Here is a 17,526-nt window from a genome sequence, read left to right as displayed (position 1 = left end):
AAGTTATTTGTTCCTGGAAATCGATAACTAGACCGGTAATCATTATTGCAATTTTATTTGAGGGAGAGGCATAAGCTAACATACTTTCTCTACTTGGATCATATGCACTTATGATTGGAACTCTAGCAAGCATCCGCAACTACTAAAGATTCATTAAGGTAAAACCCAACCATAGCATTAAAGCATCAAGTCCCCTTTATTCCATACGCAACAATCCCTCTTACTCGGGTTTGTGTTTCAGTCACTCACCAACCCACTATAAGCGAATCATGAACGTATTGCAACACCCTACAGCGGGAATCCCTCACGCTTGCGCGACACGGAGGGCAACATAGGATAGCACCAAAAATAAAACATACAACTCAAACCAATCACGATCATCAAATAGCCATTAGGACAAAACAGATCTACTCAAACATCATAAGATAGCCATACATCATTGGGAAATAATATATAGCGTTGAGCACCATGTTTAAGTAGAGATTACAGCGGCTAAGAGATAGGTTACACCGCTGCATAGAGGGAGGACGAGTTGGTGGAGGTGTTGGTGAAGATGGCGGCGGTGTTGGTGAAGATTGCGGTGATGATGATGGCCCCCGGCGGTGTTCCGGCGCCACCGGAAGCAAGGGGAAGAGGGCCCCCCTTCTTATTCTTCTTCCTTGACCTTCTCCCTAGATGGGAGAAGGGTTTCCCCTCTTGTACTTGGCTCCTATGGCTTGGGAGGGGCGAGAGCCCCTCCGAGATTGGATCTATCTCTCTGTTTCTGCGTTCTCTGCGTTGGCTGATTCTACCCCTTCACCGTTTCCTTTATATCCGGAGATCCATAACTCCGATTGGGGTGAATCTTTCGCCCATATCTTTGTCATAAAATTAGCTTTCTTGCGCCAGAAGGAGAGTGTCAACAGCCTTACGGGTGGACCACGAGGGTCAGGGGCGCGCCCGGGGGGTAGGGCGCTCCCCCCTATCTCGTGACCACCCTGGACACCGTTTCGCGTTGATTTTACTTCCAGAAAATCATAAATATTCCAAAAAAAATCTCCGTCCGTTTTTATCACGTTTGGATCCGTTTGATAGTGGGTTTCTGCGAAACAAAAAACATGCAACAGACAGGAACTGGCACTGGGCATTGGATCAATATGTTAGTCCCAAAAATAATATAAAAAGTTGCCAAAAAGTATATGAAAGTGAATAATATTGGCATGGAACAATCAAAAATTATAGATACGGTGGAGACATATCAGCATCCCCAAGCTTAATTCCTGCTCGTCCTCGAGTAGGTAAATGATAAAAAAGATAATTTTTGATGTGGAATGCTACCTAGCATAATCTTGATCATATGTCTAATCATGGCATGAATATTAAGACACGAGTGATTCAAAGCAATAGTCTATCATTTGACATAAAAGCAATAATACTTCGGAAATGTTAATGCCCACACGTGTGGGCGTTTGCACATCGCCCACACGCCTCCATCACCACTCATTTTGCCACGTATGAATAGATGACATCAGCAGATTTTTTTTTGGTTTTCGGCTTAAAAATGTTGTATCTCCTAAATAAAAAAGCGAACTAAAAATCCGTTTTCACCATTAAATCCATCTCGACGAGATCTTCAAAACTAGACCCCATGTTGATATGTTTCGACGATTTTTTTTGCCAGAAGTTGCCACGATGTTTACACTGCAGTTGCCATAGGGCTTGAACAAGTTGCCATGTGGCAAATTTAGTTTGTAGATCATGGCAATTTTAGTATTTTGATGATGGCAACTCCAGTACTTTGACCATGAAAATTATTTTTTGTATTAACCATGGCAATTTTACGTGCATGTATCATGGCAATTTTAGTTTATGGTTCATGGCAAGTCTAGTTTCTTAATTCCCGTTTTATAAATGTCAAAATTTACTTTTAAATGTAGAAGAAAATAGCTGAAACATATCATGGCAACTTCAGTGTAAACATCATGGCAATTCATATGGAATAGACATGGCAACTTTTAATCCAAATTTTTTTTCATCAAAACATATCAACATGGGATCTAGCTTCGAAGATCTCATCGCGAGGGATTTAATGGTGAAAACGGATTTTCAATCGGATTTTTCGTTTAAGAGATAAAACATTTTAAAAACTGAAAATCCAAAAAGATTCCTGCATGCATGCATGCGATGACGTGGCAATCTGTTTACATTAGAGACGTGTGGTGCGTCTTCCTTCCTGTCACACATGTGGCAGTTAGCGCGACCCTAATACTTAGGGCATCCCAACAAACAATCATGTCTTTCAAAACATCAATGCTTCAGAAAGTTATCCCTACAAAATCATATAGTCTTGTATGCTCCCTTTTCTTAACACAAGGTACCCCTCATGCCTATCCTGGTGTCAGCCAAGCAATTGTTTCATACTTTAGTATTCTCAAACTTTTTCAACCTTCACGCAATACATGAGTGTGAGCCATGGATATAGCACTATGGGTGGAATAGAATATGATGATGGAGGTTATGTGGAGAAGACAAAAAGGGAGAAAGTCCCACATCAACGCGGCTAATCAATGGGCTATGGAGATGCCCATGAATTGATGTCACTATGAGGAGTAGGGATTGCCATGCAACGGATGCACTAAGAGCTATAAGTGTATGAAAGCTCAACAAAGAAACTAAGTGGGTGTGCATCCAACTTGCTTGCTCATGAAGACCTAGGGCTTTGAGGAAGCCCATCGTTGGAATATACAAGCCGAGTTCTATAATAAAAATTCCCACTAGTATATGAAAGTGACAACATAGGAGACTCTCTATATGAAGAACAAGGTGCTACTTTGAAGCACAAGATATGAGACTCACTACATGAAGAACATGGTGCTACTTTGAAGCACAAGTGTGGAAAAAGAGATAGTAACATTGCCCCTTTTCTTTTTTTCTTTTTTTGGTGGGCTTCTTTGGCCCGCTTTTTTATTTAGGCTTCTTTGGCCTTTCCCTTTTTTGTGGGGCAATGTTCTAATGATGATCATCACACTTTTATTTACTTACAACTCGATATTACAACTCGATACTGGAACAAAGATATGACTCTATATGAATGCTTCCGGCGGTGTACCGGGATGTGCAATGATCTAGGGTAGCAATGACATCAAAAAACGGACAAGCCATGAAAACATCATGCTAGCTATCTTACGATCATGCAAAGCAATATGACAATGAATGCTCAAGTCATGAATATGATGATGATGGAAGTTGCATAGCAATATATCTCGGAATGGCTATGAAAATGCCATAATAGGTAGGTATGGTGGCTGTTTTGAGGAAGATATAATGAGGCTTATGTGTGACAGAGCGTATTGTATCACGGGGTTTGGATGCACCGGCGAAGTTTGCACCAACTCTCGAGGTGAGAAAGGGCAATGCACGGTACCGAAGAGGCTAGCAATGATGGAAGGGTGAGAGTGCGTATAATCCATGGACTCAACATTAGTCATAAAGAACTCACATACTTATTGCAAAAATTTAGAAGCCCTTGAAACAAAGTACTACATGCATGCTCCTAGGGGGGAGGTTGGTAGGAGTTAACCATCGCGCGCCACCGACCTTCACGGAAAGATAAACAATCAAAATACAATGCGCGCCAATTTGGTTACATAGTTAGTAGACCATACGTGCATGCTTCGGGAATCACAAACCTTAACACCAACATCCTTATTGAACACAACCATCTACTAGTACCTCCCCCATATTATCACCTCTATATCGCAAAACTATTGCAAGGAATCAAACATATCATATTCAGCGATCTACAAGCTTATGTAGAATTTTATGACTAACCATGTGAACGACCAGTTCCTGTCATCTCTATAAATAGATATAAGTGAAGCAAAAGAGTTTAAATTCTTTCTACAAAAGATATGCCCGCGCTCTAACAAATATAAGTGAAGCAAAAGAGCATTCTACAAATGGCGGTTTTCTAAGTAAAGAGAAACAGGCAATCCAAATTTCAAATGATATAAGTGAAGCACATGAAGCATTCTATAAAGCCATACTCAAAAGATTTAAGTGAAGTGCAATGATCATTCTATAAATCAACCAAGGACTATCTCATACCAGCATGGTGCATAAAAGAAAAGTGAAAACTAAATGCAACAGACGCTCCAAGACTTGCACATAATGCACGAACGAAACGAATTCAAAAACATACCGATACTTGTTGAAGAAAGAGGGGATGCCTCCCAAGCATCCCCAAGCTTAGATGCTTGAGTCTCCTTGAATATTTATTTGGGGTGCCTCGGGCATCCCCAAGCTTGAGCTCTTGCCTCTCTTCCTTCTTCTTACATCGAAACATTCTCGATTAGACACTACATCCACACAAAACTTCAACAGAAAACTCGGTAAGATCCGTTAGTATAACAAAGCAAATCACCACTCTAAGTACTGTTGCAAACCAATTAATATTTTGTTTTTGCATTGTGTCTACTGTAATAAAACTTTTCCATGGCTTAATCCACTAATATAAATTGATAGATTTATCAAAACAAGCAAACTATGCATCAAAAACCGAATCTGTCAAAAACAGAACAATCTGTAGCAATCTGAAAATCCACCATACTTCTGGTACCCCAAAAATTCTACCAAAATTAGGAAACATAAACAAGTTGTATATAAAGACAGTGCAAAAGGAATCAGAACCAATTGACGTTCCAGGTAAAAATGTAAAATCGTGCACTACAGCCAAAGTTTCTGTCCTGCACCGTACAAACCAACAAGCATTGTAAACATCCTAAAGGCAAACCTTAGCACATTATTTTTATAATACAATGGAATTGTACAAGGGGATAATTATTTTTGTTGAAAAGTTTCTGTAATCAAGATTCACAAAGTTTCCGTGAGCATGAACAAAGTTCAAGGAGCTCTCCCACTTCAACAATGCTTGTCTTTCTTACTTTCACTTTCCTTTTTGAAAAGTCTTTTTTTGGTTCCCCTCTTTATTTTTGTTGTTTTTAAAATATATGAAAGCACTCAACAGAAATAAATGACTCTTAAATAACTCTCTAAAACTTCCGGGTTGTCTCCCTGGCAGTGCTTTCTTTAAAGCCATTAAGCTAGGCATTTAGTGCTCAAGTAATGAATCCACCCAGATCCCAAGGTATATCAAAGCAAATTTTAATTAACAATGATTTGTAATTTAGTAGTGAGCACAAAGTAACATATATCATGCAACAACAAAGTCTAACTCTCTTCCTATGCATCGGCATGTCATAAAAGAACAATTCATGCACACATAGTAAAGGCCAATGCATAGTATAAGCAGTTTCTTGCAATTCTATCATGTTGAAATCATAAGGAGGCGGAGATGTAGTTCCTCTCTCATAATAATTGCAAGTAGGAGCAGCAAGCACATGCATATTATATCTATCAAAATCATCATGTGCAACGGTAAAAGGCAACCCATAAATATAATCCTTAATAAGTGCAAGCTTCTCCGATATAGTGTAGTCGGGAGAATTCAAAAAGATAATAGGACTATCATGCATGGGTGCAATAGCAGCAATTTCATGTTTAACATAAGGAACTATAGCAAGTTCATCTCCATAAGCATAATTGATATTGGCATCTTGGCCACAAGCATAGCAAGCATCATCAAAAAGGGATATTTCAAGAGAATCAATGGGATCATAACAATCATCATAGCAATCATCATGGCAATCATCATAGCAACCATCCTTCGGTAAGCACGAGGGGAATTAAATAATGTATGAGTTGGAGGGTTAATCTCATTAGAAGGTGGGCACGGGTAGCTAATCCGCTCCTCCTTTTGTTCTTCGCTCTCCTCATCATCTTTTTCATCCAATGAGCTCACAGTTTCATCAATTTCTTCTTCCATAGCTTCCTGCAAAATATTAGTCTCTTCTTGGACAATGGAGAATTTCTTAATAAATGCATTAATGTAGTAATTGTATTTATAATTTGCATAGCAATATCTAAGTATAGCAAGATTTTCAGGCCTATAAACATCATCATCTAAAGCTTCATACTTTTCAAACAAAGCTTCAATTTCATAAGCAGCATTAAAAGCAACAAATTCTTCTATTTGTTCCACATCATAGTAATCATATATACCTCTAGCATAAGAAGCCAAGGTTTCATTATCATTAAATTTGCATGAAAAGGGGAGGTGTGGAGCATTCATCCTAGAGCAACAAGTATAATCATATTCCGAGCATAGTTGTCTAGCATACCACTTCAAGATATTAATTTGATCCCATAATAGTTTCCCTTTTTGTGTCGAGTGATAATCCCTAAAGTATTCACGTTGATCCAACGTTACTCCCATTATAAAGTTGAATGGGGTTTTCTCAGGATTATCAAAGTAGTACAAAATATTTTTCTCATGATGAGAATTGAGGGTTTTAGGAGTTACCCCATCCTCATGAGTAGCAAGTACACCTAATTTTTTTGGTATTTTGTGTTCCATATCCATAATTAAAGTTAGAGAACAACTAAGAACAGCAAATAAAAATTACTTAGTGATAAAGCAAAACAAGCACACACGAGAATATTCACCCCACGCTATGACTCCCCGGCAACGGCGCCAGAAAAAGGTCTTCATAACCCACAAGCATAGGGGATCGCAACAGTTTTCGATAAGTAAGAGTGTCGAACCCAACGAGGAGCTAAAGGTAGAATAAATATTCCCTCAAGTTCTATCGACCACCGATACAACTCTACGCACGCTTGACGTTCGCTTTACCGGAAACAAGTATGAAACTAGAAGTACTTTGTAGGTGTTTTTGGATAAGCTTGCAAGAAAGTAAAGAGCATGTAAATAAAGACTAGGGGCTGTTTAGATAAAGACACAACTAAATTAGTAAAAGTAAAGAGCTTGTTGTCACGAGAAAGTTATTTGTCCCTAGGCAATCGATAACTAGACCGGTAATCATTATTGCAATTTTATTTGAGGGAGAGGCATAAGCTAACATACTTTCTCTACTTGGATCATATGCACTTATGATTGGAACTCTAGCAAGCATCCGCAACTACTAAAGATTCATTAAGGTAAAACCCAACCATAGCATTAAAGCATCAAGTCCCCTTTATCCCATACGCAACAATCCCTCTTACTCGGGTTTGTGTTTCAGTCACTCACCAACCCACTATAAGCGAATCATGAATGTATTGCAACACCCTACAGCGGGAATCCCTCACGCTTGCGCGACACGGAGGGCACCATAGGACAACACCAAAAATAAAACATACAACTCAAACCAATCACGATCATCAAATAGCCATTAGGACAAAACAGATCTATTCAAACATCATAGGATAGCCATACATCATTGGGAAATAATATATAGAGTTGAGCACCATGTTTAAGTAGAGATTACAGCGAGTAAGAGAGAGGTTACACCGCTGCATAGAGGGGGGAAGAGTTGGTGGAGGTGTTGGTGAAGATGGCGGCGGTGTTGGTGAAGATCGTGATGATGATGATGGCCCCCGGCGGTGTTCCGGCGCTATCGGAAGCAAGGGGGAGAGGGCCCCCCTTCTTCTTCTTCTCCCTTGACCTTCTCCCTAGATGGGAGAAGGGTTTCCCCTCTGGTCCTTGGCTCCCATGGCTTGGGAGGGGCGAGAGCCCCTCCGAGATTGGATCTATCTCTCTGTTTCTGTGTTCTCTGCGTTGGCTGATTCTACCCCTTCACCTTTCCTTTATATCCGGAGATCCGTAACTCCGATTGGGGTGAATCTTTCGCCCAGATCTTTCTCATAAAATTAGCTTTCTTGCGCCAGAAGGAGAGTGTCAACTGCCTTATGGGTGGACCACGAGGGTCAGGGGCATGCCCCCTACCTCGTGACCACCCTGGACACCGTTTCGCGTTGATTTTACTTCCAGAAAATCATAAATATTCCAAAAAAAATCACCGTCCGTTTTTATCCCATTTGGACTCCGTTTGATATTGGGTTTCTGCGAAACAAAAAACATGCAACAGACAGGAACTGGCACTGGGCACTGGATCAATATGTTAGTCCCAAAAATAATATAAAAAGTTGCCAAAAAGTATATGGAAGTGAATAATATTGGCATGGAACAATCAAAAATTATAGATACGACGGAGACGTATCACGTACACATGCACGCATGCTGGCGTGCAACACTTACACGTACACATGCACTCACGAACACACGCACGTACGCACCCATGCATGCAACACTAAAATGCACCCTTGCACGCACACAACACTCGCACGCCTACATGCACACAGCACACGATGCAAGACACACGCTCAACCTATACGTGCATGCACCCTTTGTTAAGGACATGGATTGTTACGGGTATTAATCAATCTTATCTGTTTGCATCGGTCTTTATGAATCACAATGTATCAAACGGGCTATCAACATAGTAGGCTTAACTACATGAAAAAGATGACGTCACACTCAAAGAACAATCATCGGTTTATGAAATGCCCGCTTCTGACCACCCTGGCCCACCAAAGGTTCCTCTGCTGTGCGCTGCCTGCGTTGGGTCACTGACATGCAGGCCATGTACCCAAAGAGCCCACATGTCAGTGGAAAAACGGCGCGGTGTCCTAGGTCAGAGTCGAGGGCGCCACTCGCGGCACGCCCGGCTGAACACGCCTCCGTGCCGCATTCAAACGCCTCCATGAAACCCGCCCGTGTGGAAGCCGAGAAACCCACTCTAGACACACGTCCGTTCATGACCGGGCTGGCGTTAAACGCAACGCCGACCGAGCTCCTCCCGTCCGCCGTCTATTTAATCTCCTATTTAAACGAGGCCAAACACCGGCCAAGAATCGCACACCTCCGCTGCTCCCATATCTCCTCCACCATTTTGTCCACTCTTACAATGGCTTAGGAAGAGTAGTTATTCCGCATCCAAGCCGGCTGGATAGCCCGCCGGATACGAGCTATGCAGCTCGCTGATCCACCTCCCTTCCCTCGCCCGACGGAGCCAGTTGCCGCCCCAAGCCGGCGCGCGGTTCAGCAACTCACCGCTCCAGGCCAGCTCGACGAGGAGCGGCGCACGGGCGTCGTTGCTGCTGTCCACGCCGCCGCCTCATACCGCGTCTCCCATTTCTGTGGCCGAGACTCCCAGGTCGGCTGCCGTGGCATGCAAGCAGCGACAGAAGCCGGGTGCACGGAGAGCGACGAGTCGGTGGCCAGCGCCTCCGCGTCCGCCGCCATCATCGAGGAGAAGTAGAACACGGGAGGACGCTGCCGCTTGGGTCCCATGAAGGCCACCGCGGAGGCGACGCCGGCGTACACAACAGGTGTCTTGCCGAATCCTTTTGTTGCGAGGACCTTCATCGACCCCGCATGGGCTCCACGGAAGAGGTGAATGTTAGGATGAACTCGAGCCGGTGCCGGCCATGGTGAAGTAGTGGACGGTGATGAACTCAAACCGATGCCGGCCACCATCATCTTCGGCACCAGCCAATGATATCAGTTGGGCAGTGGGGAAGCGATCCATCCTTTGCGCTGAAGCATATACCTCCGGGGCTCCCGGCAGTCCGGTGATCGTGCTGCCGGACATGAGGAACACAAATCGATCAGCGGGCGACCATTTAGGCCAGGTATTATATACCTGTGCTGTCCAGAACTAGTACCGCGTAGTTCATTTGAATGTAATGAAATCCGTCATGTTTGTGTGAAAATCTGGTATTTTATATGATTTCCGTCGTTGTTTATATGAAATATCAGTTTGTCTACGTGTTTGCGTGAATTTTGTCCGGTTGGTTGAGTTGCTGTCATAATGTGTGCGGCTACGGTTGGATGGTGTAATTTGCGGGTCACCGGTCGGTCTGCGGGCGGCTCGGGCGGCGTTGTGGGACAAAAAAACACAGCTCGTGCGAGCTCGTCTCCAACGTGCGCGCTGGAGGATGCATGACAGCATGAGCACCCGAGCTGTTCCTCGTTCATCGGTGGCAAAGGCACCAATGGACAAAAGGGTCGCCAATATATTGGCTACCCCGGGCAAGATACAAATAGCCCTCCCAACAGATCCAAATCCCTCGTTCGCCGTGGAATTTTGCCATGTGTTGTTTTCATGACTAGCAAGATGCCCGTGCATTGCACGGAACATCAAGATGCATTTTTTTACAAACTCCCGCATGCATGCAAGGGATAATTAATGTCCTCCTTTGCTAGTACCATGAGGCAAACACCATTAATATTGCATCGATTAGTGTTAGTGGCCTTGTATATCTGCAAATTGTAATTTTGATAGTGGCCCCTTGTATATAAAAATGGAGGGATAAATATGAGAGATAAGGTGAGGAGGAGTGGGGCATGGTGCCGTGGTGCTGACTGGTGGTCGGACTGGGCGGAGGCATGGGGATGGACGGCGCATTATGTCTAGGTTTGTATCTCTCTCACACACACCCACGTAGGTGGGGGACGTGCACGAAGAGAAGAGGTGCACGCACGGCGCACGTACTCCCGTCTCTTTCCCAACCACACCCGCGCGGGTACACGGTGGAGCTCATTTCTGTACGAAAAAGGCAGCTCACGTGGTAATTTGGCACGTGTACTGGTTGTCCACTTGGTGGAGGGAGGATCGTCTACCACGGGTGAACAAACAAATTGCGACTTGACGCGTTATGTTAAATTAAAAAAAAGAGGCAAACCACGTGGGGCCTACCTTAGAGGCAAGGCTCTATACACTGGAGTACTTTTGATGTGTCCCGTCAACTCGCAGAACGAGGAGAAACTTGCTTAGTACGCCGTCTCCCCCGCCCACGGGTGCGGTGGCTCGCAGGATGAGGTGAAGCTTACTACTGTACTACTATACGCCTTTACGCCCACTCCCTCGCCCATGCGCGCGGTGGCTCACAGCACAAGGAGAAAATTTTACTACTCCCTCTGTTTACTCCTCGTCCCTACTACGTACTTTGGTTAGTACTCCCTCTATTTACTTATACAAGGCCACTATAAAAAATACATTTTGCATCTATACAAGGCCACAAATAGTAATCGAGACAAAAGTTACTACTCCCTCCTTTCCAGTTTATGGCTCAATTTGAAAATCTCTCCAACCAAGGTAGACGGTGAGTGGTCGAATTAATTTCGTAGTTTGCATAGTACACTCGTTTTTCTCAAGAAGTTATGTTTACCGAGGCATTAATTAGAACGAATGCATGAATGACCACTAAATTTCCATGAACTTGTACATGCATTAGTTAGTTTCCTCTTGACACTGCTTGCGTCGGGTGATCTGATGCACCTCGAAATCCAACATGTAATGGTACTACTACTAGTATAGTAGAATTAAGACTTATCAAACGGAAAAACGAATGTTTTTTAGATGAGCCCTATAAACCCTAGTGGGTACGTACTCCGTAAAAATAGATTTTTCCAAAACTAAGTTGCTCCCTTTCATGAATCTGTAGTATACTCCTCCATCGACGCTCCCTTTCATGAATTCTGTACTTCCCGTCGCCGACATGTGGGACATATAGCAACCGGGTCGACGTGTCAAGCACCAAATAATAGTGCAGAACAGCAAGGGGGACGCACCCCACTCATACCGGCCCAGTATTAGTAATGAGCAATGAGATGTCAAATCACAATGCCGCACCTTCCCAGACGGACGAAGCAACCATTATTTCACACTTCGGTTCGACATCATCTCAAACCACGTACTAGTATTGCTTCTGCCTCAAGAGGGACACGCGCATCGCCTTGGTACATCATGACACGTGGGACCGCATGACAGGCCATGCTCCCCCGCCGATCACTCGGTAAAATCACCTCATTTTTACTATGCTTCCTCCGGATCGGTTTACTACATGGCATGCACGTTGTTCTAGGTTGAGAATTTAACTGGCTATATATATGTGATGAACAATATGCTAGCCTTTTAAAAAATCTATACTTTTGTACAGTAGTACTCCACTATCGATGGATTGCGCCATGGAGCAAAAATTGAAACTAAAAAAAAGGTGGTACATATAGAGAGCGCTCGTCGCCAAATTATGCATATAGTACTATTAAAAAAGCTAGTACATGCTTAATTGGGGTGCTAAATTCTATTAAAGAAATACTAGTACTAGTATGTACATACTGAAGAGTTAAAGTAACGAGAAGAAACATAACATAGTTCTGCTGGGGGCTCAGCACAATACACCCCTCAAATTAAACTAAGCACACCTGAAATTAAACTATGCAACTAATCCGGTAGACACTGCATTAGAAGTTTAGAACCACCATGAGCAACGACACTGCCACCTTACTCGGAGTCCTCGTCCACGTCCTCGACTTCGTCCTTGTCCCTCTTCCTCTTGGCCGATACTTCTTTGCTTGAACCGCCAACTTGGTTGTTGCTCTTCATCCAACCCTTGTAGATATTGAAACAAAGGTAGCCATCCATTGCAGCGTACTGGATGTGGTCTATATCTAGTACATTCCGCTGCCATGCATGACGATGAAACGTGTATGGAGGTTTCTCCAGTTTACCGTACGAAGGATGAACCATGGCTCCTGCCAGGGTCAGCATTGAAGGCTGACGAGAGGGCACCAGCCGATTCTTCTGGAGGTCGAAGGGGTTGCCTACAACGAGGCCTATCCGACGCAGGACTTCTTTGTCGTTCTTAAAGTCTACAGTAACGAATTTGACTGTTTTGTCCTCGAGGAAGTTCTTAAAATCCTGGCACTCAACGTCGGCATGGCATATGTGGTAGACCAAGCAAACGTTATGTACGCAAACCTGGATCACGGCGGGCTTCTTCCTCTCTTCGTCCTTTAGATCCTTCTCTCGTCCCACGACTGTGGTGTACTCAACATCTAGCCCAGCGACCCACTCATCATGTGAGTTTTCGAACATGCGTCTGAAGCGAGAAAGGCATCCTTTCACCGTCGCGGAAGTACGGGTGTAGATGACGTCGAACTCATCACCGGTGATGGTTCTAACCTTGTACTCACCGCCGATCGGGGAGATTTGGGACGCCATGGATTTGGGAGGAGGGTTAGGATTAGTGGAACTGCCGTAATGTGAATGGACGGGACGACTAGGAGCGAACCGCCGTAGTATTAAAGGACGTGCGGGGACGAGTAGGAGCGAACTGCCAGCGTGCGAACGGCAGGGTAGTGGCTTTCCATTCTCCCATGATACGGGCTTCCGAGAGCCCTTGGATCTGAGATCGAACGGTTGCATGGCGTGATTCTAGACCTATGGGTGAATATCCTATCCTGGAGGGTTATTCTGCAAATTTTCAGCAACTTAGCATGCGACCGTTTGATCTCAGATCCAAGGGCTGCCAGCAGCCCGTATCATGGTCGCGCCTACCACGACCGTCGCGTCGCTCGCATGGTCGCGCCCTTGGAGATTTAACACGGTGCGTTAGGCTATCTGATGTTGGCATGTCATACATAGTCATCACTTAGTCACTCATACTACAACAAGGTTGGCTATAAGGTTGGCTATAAGTGTATTTTTTTACTCCTCTCTATCTCTTTCTTCGTACTCCCTCCGTCCCATAATATAAGAACGTTTTTGACACTAGCTAGTGTAGTGTCAAAAACGTTCTTATATAATGGGACACAGGGAGTACTAGTATTTATTGCATTTGCCAAGGAGTGACCTCTTCCAATGAAATGGTGTTGCTAAGTTTGCTTCATTTAATTAGCTATAGACTCAAAATTGTCTTTTCACCTAGGTACACGCGCTTAGCACCGTTTCTTCCTTGGGTCACCAAACTAGTCTCTCTCTTCTTGATTAACTTGCCACATCAGACTTTATGCCTATGTGGCAAGCTTAAGCACCTGTAGGAGCAAGTAAGTACAATAGTGCGCTTTACATGGCATTTTTGCATATGTGGAGGAAAGAGAGGCAAGGAAAAAGTGGAGAAGTGGGCTCTCATGCAAGAGCCAGCCTCTACTACTACATGGTGGAGCATTGGGAGAGGCACCTGTATGGAGGTGGTCAGGAATCGGGAGACTCACGCCGGTCGTAGCGCCGCAGTTAAAATGATAATGGCAAGTCAAATCACGGGGCCCCACCTGTCCAGCAGTAACTCGCTGTCAAATCACACAGCCCTACGTTTGCAGCAGCCTACTCCCTCGTCTTCTCGCGTCTCTGTCGAACCGACTAGGCGGAACTGCCCGCCGCCTACCGCGCAGGAAAAGCCCCGCCCTCGACTTTTAATACAACTACTCCCTCCGTCTAGGTGAGTAAGTCATCTTACGAAAACCAAATAATCCCAAAATACTAAGGCGTGGTGCATTAACTTCTACCTCGTTTCTTGTTTCTTCACATATCAACCAATAAGAATCCAATGATATACTTTTTGTGACATAGTAACTCATATTTAGTTAGTCAAATGGATGACCTAGAACTACGTGCAGGCCCTATAAACCGAGACGCCTACAAATAAAAAACCGAGACGGAGAGGGTAGTTCAGCACGTATCTTTTTAGATCAATATAGTCGGGATTCACCAAGGAGCAAAACCAAGTGGTAGGCTGCTCCTGTCGTGTTGGCGTAGCAACTCAAGCAGGGTCAGTCCGCACACGAAATGGCGACACACTTAACAGGACCCCTTTGGCAGACATGTGGCTCATCCACCGTCTTGTTCCACGTGCGATGCACCAAATTACAGTTCGGAGCAGCGGTTGGAATTGGAGGCACCCCGGTCGTAGCGCCGCAGTAGTAGAAAATGAGCGATGAGGGGTCAAATCACAAAGCCCCACCTTTCCCGCATTAAGCTGGACGGACGAAGCAACCATCATTTCACTCTAGCGCGCAAGAGCATAAAGAAAAGAGAAAACAATGATGCGTGCGGCAGCTACCTAGGGCACCCTAGGGTAGGGGTCTCCACTACAGATCCTTTTTTTGAAAGCGCCTCCACTACAAATCGGCTTCTCCCTCGTCCTCTTGAAGAAAACCGATGATGAGTGCGGCGGTAGGGTTTGTAGGAGTACTACGGCGTGCGGGGCCACGTCGTAGTAAACGGGTTCGAGTCGACGCCTTAAATATGTGTGGGCCGCTTGGTTTTACGGGAACGAGGCAACATTTTGGGTTCGGGGACCAGTGGAGATATAGCACGTACAAAAAATTGTGGACGTAGGTTCGACCGAAAGGCAATGATGCATGGGCCCTGCATTTTGATATACCCGGGGCCGCGTGAAATTTGCTACTCTACTCAAAACTAGTAAGGTACACATGTATTGAACGCATGAGATTTCGAAACCAAATTATGAATAAATACACACTATAGCATGTAAAGCTTTGAGTCATATATGCATGATGTAGATGTTCGTTTAGTTCTTATAGTTCATCTCATTCAAAATCAATTAGTTTTATAAAAATGTTAAGATTCATGGGGTTGTGCATTGTAAATCATAAAGTAAAAAACAAATAATGGCAATTCATTTAGAAAAAATAATCAATTATGATACAGAAGATTCTAGAACAAAGGAGAAGTGCTTGTGTTTTGAGGTTTGTGCATTATGCTTAAGTTCAACCATGGAGTCTTCTAAATTGTACATGTGGCAGATCTGGTGGAATGTTGATGATATCCAACGGCCAGTAGTGCTCGGATTTGCCCATCTCTGCACTGTCGGGTTAGCTTCATCCAGCGACCATCTTTCAAAGTTATTGGCACACTATATAGTTCTTGTGCCATAGTTGCATGTTTTGGAAAAAAGCTACTAGTGGGTTGTACTATCTATTTAGGAATAGAAGATGTATACATGGAAGTTGTAGGGAAAGAGATGACATGGAGGATCTCAATTCCTATGAGTAGGGATTGGAAAAGAGATGTCATTTGGTTCACATCATAGGAACTTTTCTATTGAATCTAGAGATGACATGTATCTCAATTCCTATGAGGAGGGATTAGTAAAGAGATGTAATTTGGTTCATATCATAGGAACTTTTCTATTGAATATACGCTAATGTTTATTTTCCTTTGAAATTAAGGGAGCATAGGAATACATTCATATAAACCAAGTGGCTCTAAAGTTATAGAAATGATATCATGTTTATTTCCTTTGAAATGTAGAGTATATGAATCTATTCCTATGAACCAATTGGCTCTAAAGGAAAAATCCTATAAAAATCATATCATATAGAGTTCCTATGGTATTCCTCGACACTAAAGGATTGTTGAAATTGCTGCGGGTGATACGATGGTCTTTCTTTGTAGACTCCTCACCCATCTTTATAGTTACAGGGTATTCTACATGTGCAATTTGGTACACGAAAACTCGGTAAAAGTTTGTGAGGTTCTAATTTTCAATAAAGCTATATGCACTGCATTTCGGAACGAAGGGAGCATACGGCAGTTGCTAACACTCACGTGGAAGATTTGTGTGTAGGAAGAGTGGCTATTCTATTAATTGACATGGCAAAACTGACACTGTCGGATGCCGATCTAACGGTTCTTACGGCGTTCGTCAGGAAAAGGCTTGTGGCGAACGTTTGTCGAATAATGATTTACGGACACATGCATTGCATTGATACGTGCCCCCTCTCTCTCACGCACACGCACCCTCACGAGTTACAACTCTCCCGAGTCCTCTCGCAGACTCGCATGTGGCACCCATCGTCTATTTGCAGGTAGACGTCACACACATATGTGCTCTTCACACCCTACCCTCAGAACTTCTAAAAAACAAAAGACGGCGCGCACATTTTATTTTAGCTCACACGTCACACACTTATATTATTACTCTTGTGGCGAACGTTCTTTGGGCATAGTATATATTGTACTCTCACGAAGAGAAGCGGTGCACGCACGCACTAGTTCTCTCACACCCACTCGCGGGTACACGTAGGAGCGCATTTTCCTTAGCGCTTGCTTTACTAGGGTTCCTCTTGTTCACTCTCTCATGCTCTCCAGATCTAAGCAAGACATAGGTGGCCACACACTCTCTCTCTCTCAGCTCACGGCTGGTCACAAATCTGGCTGGACAACCTCGACGGGGGCAGGGGGTGTAGGTGCATCGTTCACGCTGTCGTCGGCGGCGAGGGAGGAGACCAACGGCTGCCCGCGCGTCCCGATCAGCGGCCATGCCGTTCTCTCTGAGAGAGCGCCGGCTCGGGAGGGCCTCCGACCCCTTCTTCCTCCCTGCGGTATTGTGGCCAAGATGCGGCCTCCCGACGCCGTCTTTGCCACATGCCGACGACCCTTAGGTATATATTCCTTCGAAACCTGCCTTGCTCTACTGCCCCAGCTCTTCCCCCTTCGTGTGGATCCTTTTCTACTTCCGTCCGCTGTTCCAAAGCCACCTAGACTTCTACTATTATTAGAAGTAAAGCTAGTTCATACAGTCAACTCAAAGCGTTGGTTCAAACAGGGAAGAAAGTGGGAAAGCTGTAGCATGAATCTAGGACTTGGTTCTAAGAGGAAACGGGGGAAAGTAGTAATATCTATCACTGTTTAAATAACCGTATTTCGTATTTGCGCAAACAGGGATGTCTGTCTCCATATCGTTTCGGGATGTCTGTCTCCGTATCGTTTCTATCCGCGCAATCAAAAGCACACACCTCAGTTTTAGTACAACTGCGCAAAATGAGATGGCTATCCCTCG

The sequence above is a fragment of the Triticum aestivum genome, chromosome 2B (genome assembly GCF_018294505.1).
Source record: "Triticum aestivum cultivar Chinese Spring chromosome 2B, IWGSC CS RefSeq v2.1, whole genome shotgun sequence".
Lineage (NCBI taxonomy): Eukaryota > Viridiplantae > Streptophyta > Magnoliopsida > Poales > Poaceae > Triticum > Triticum aestivum.
The sequence above is the reverse complement of the archived record's forward strand: the minus strand, read 5'-3'. Positions refer to the sequence as shown.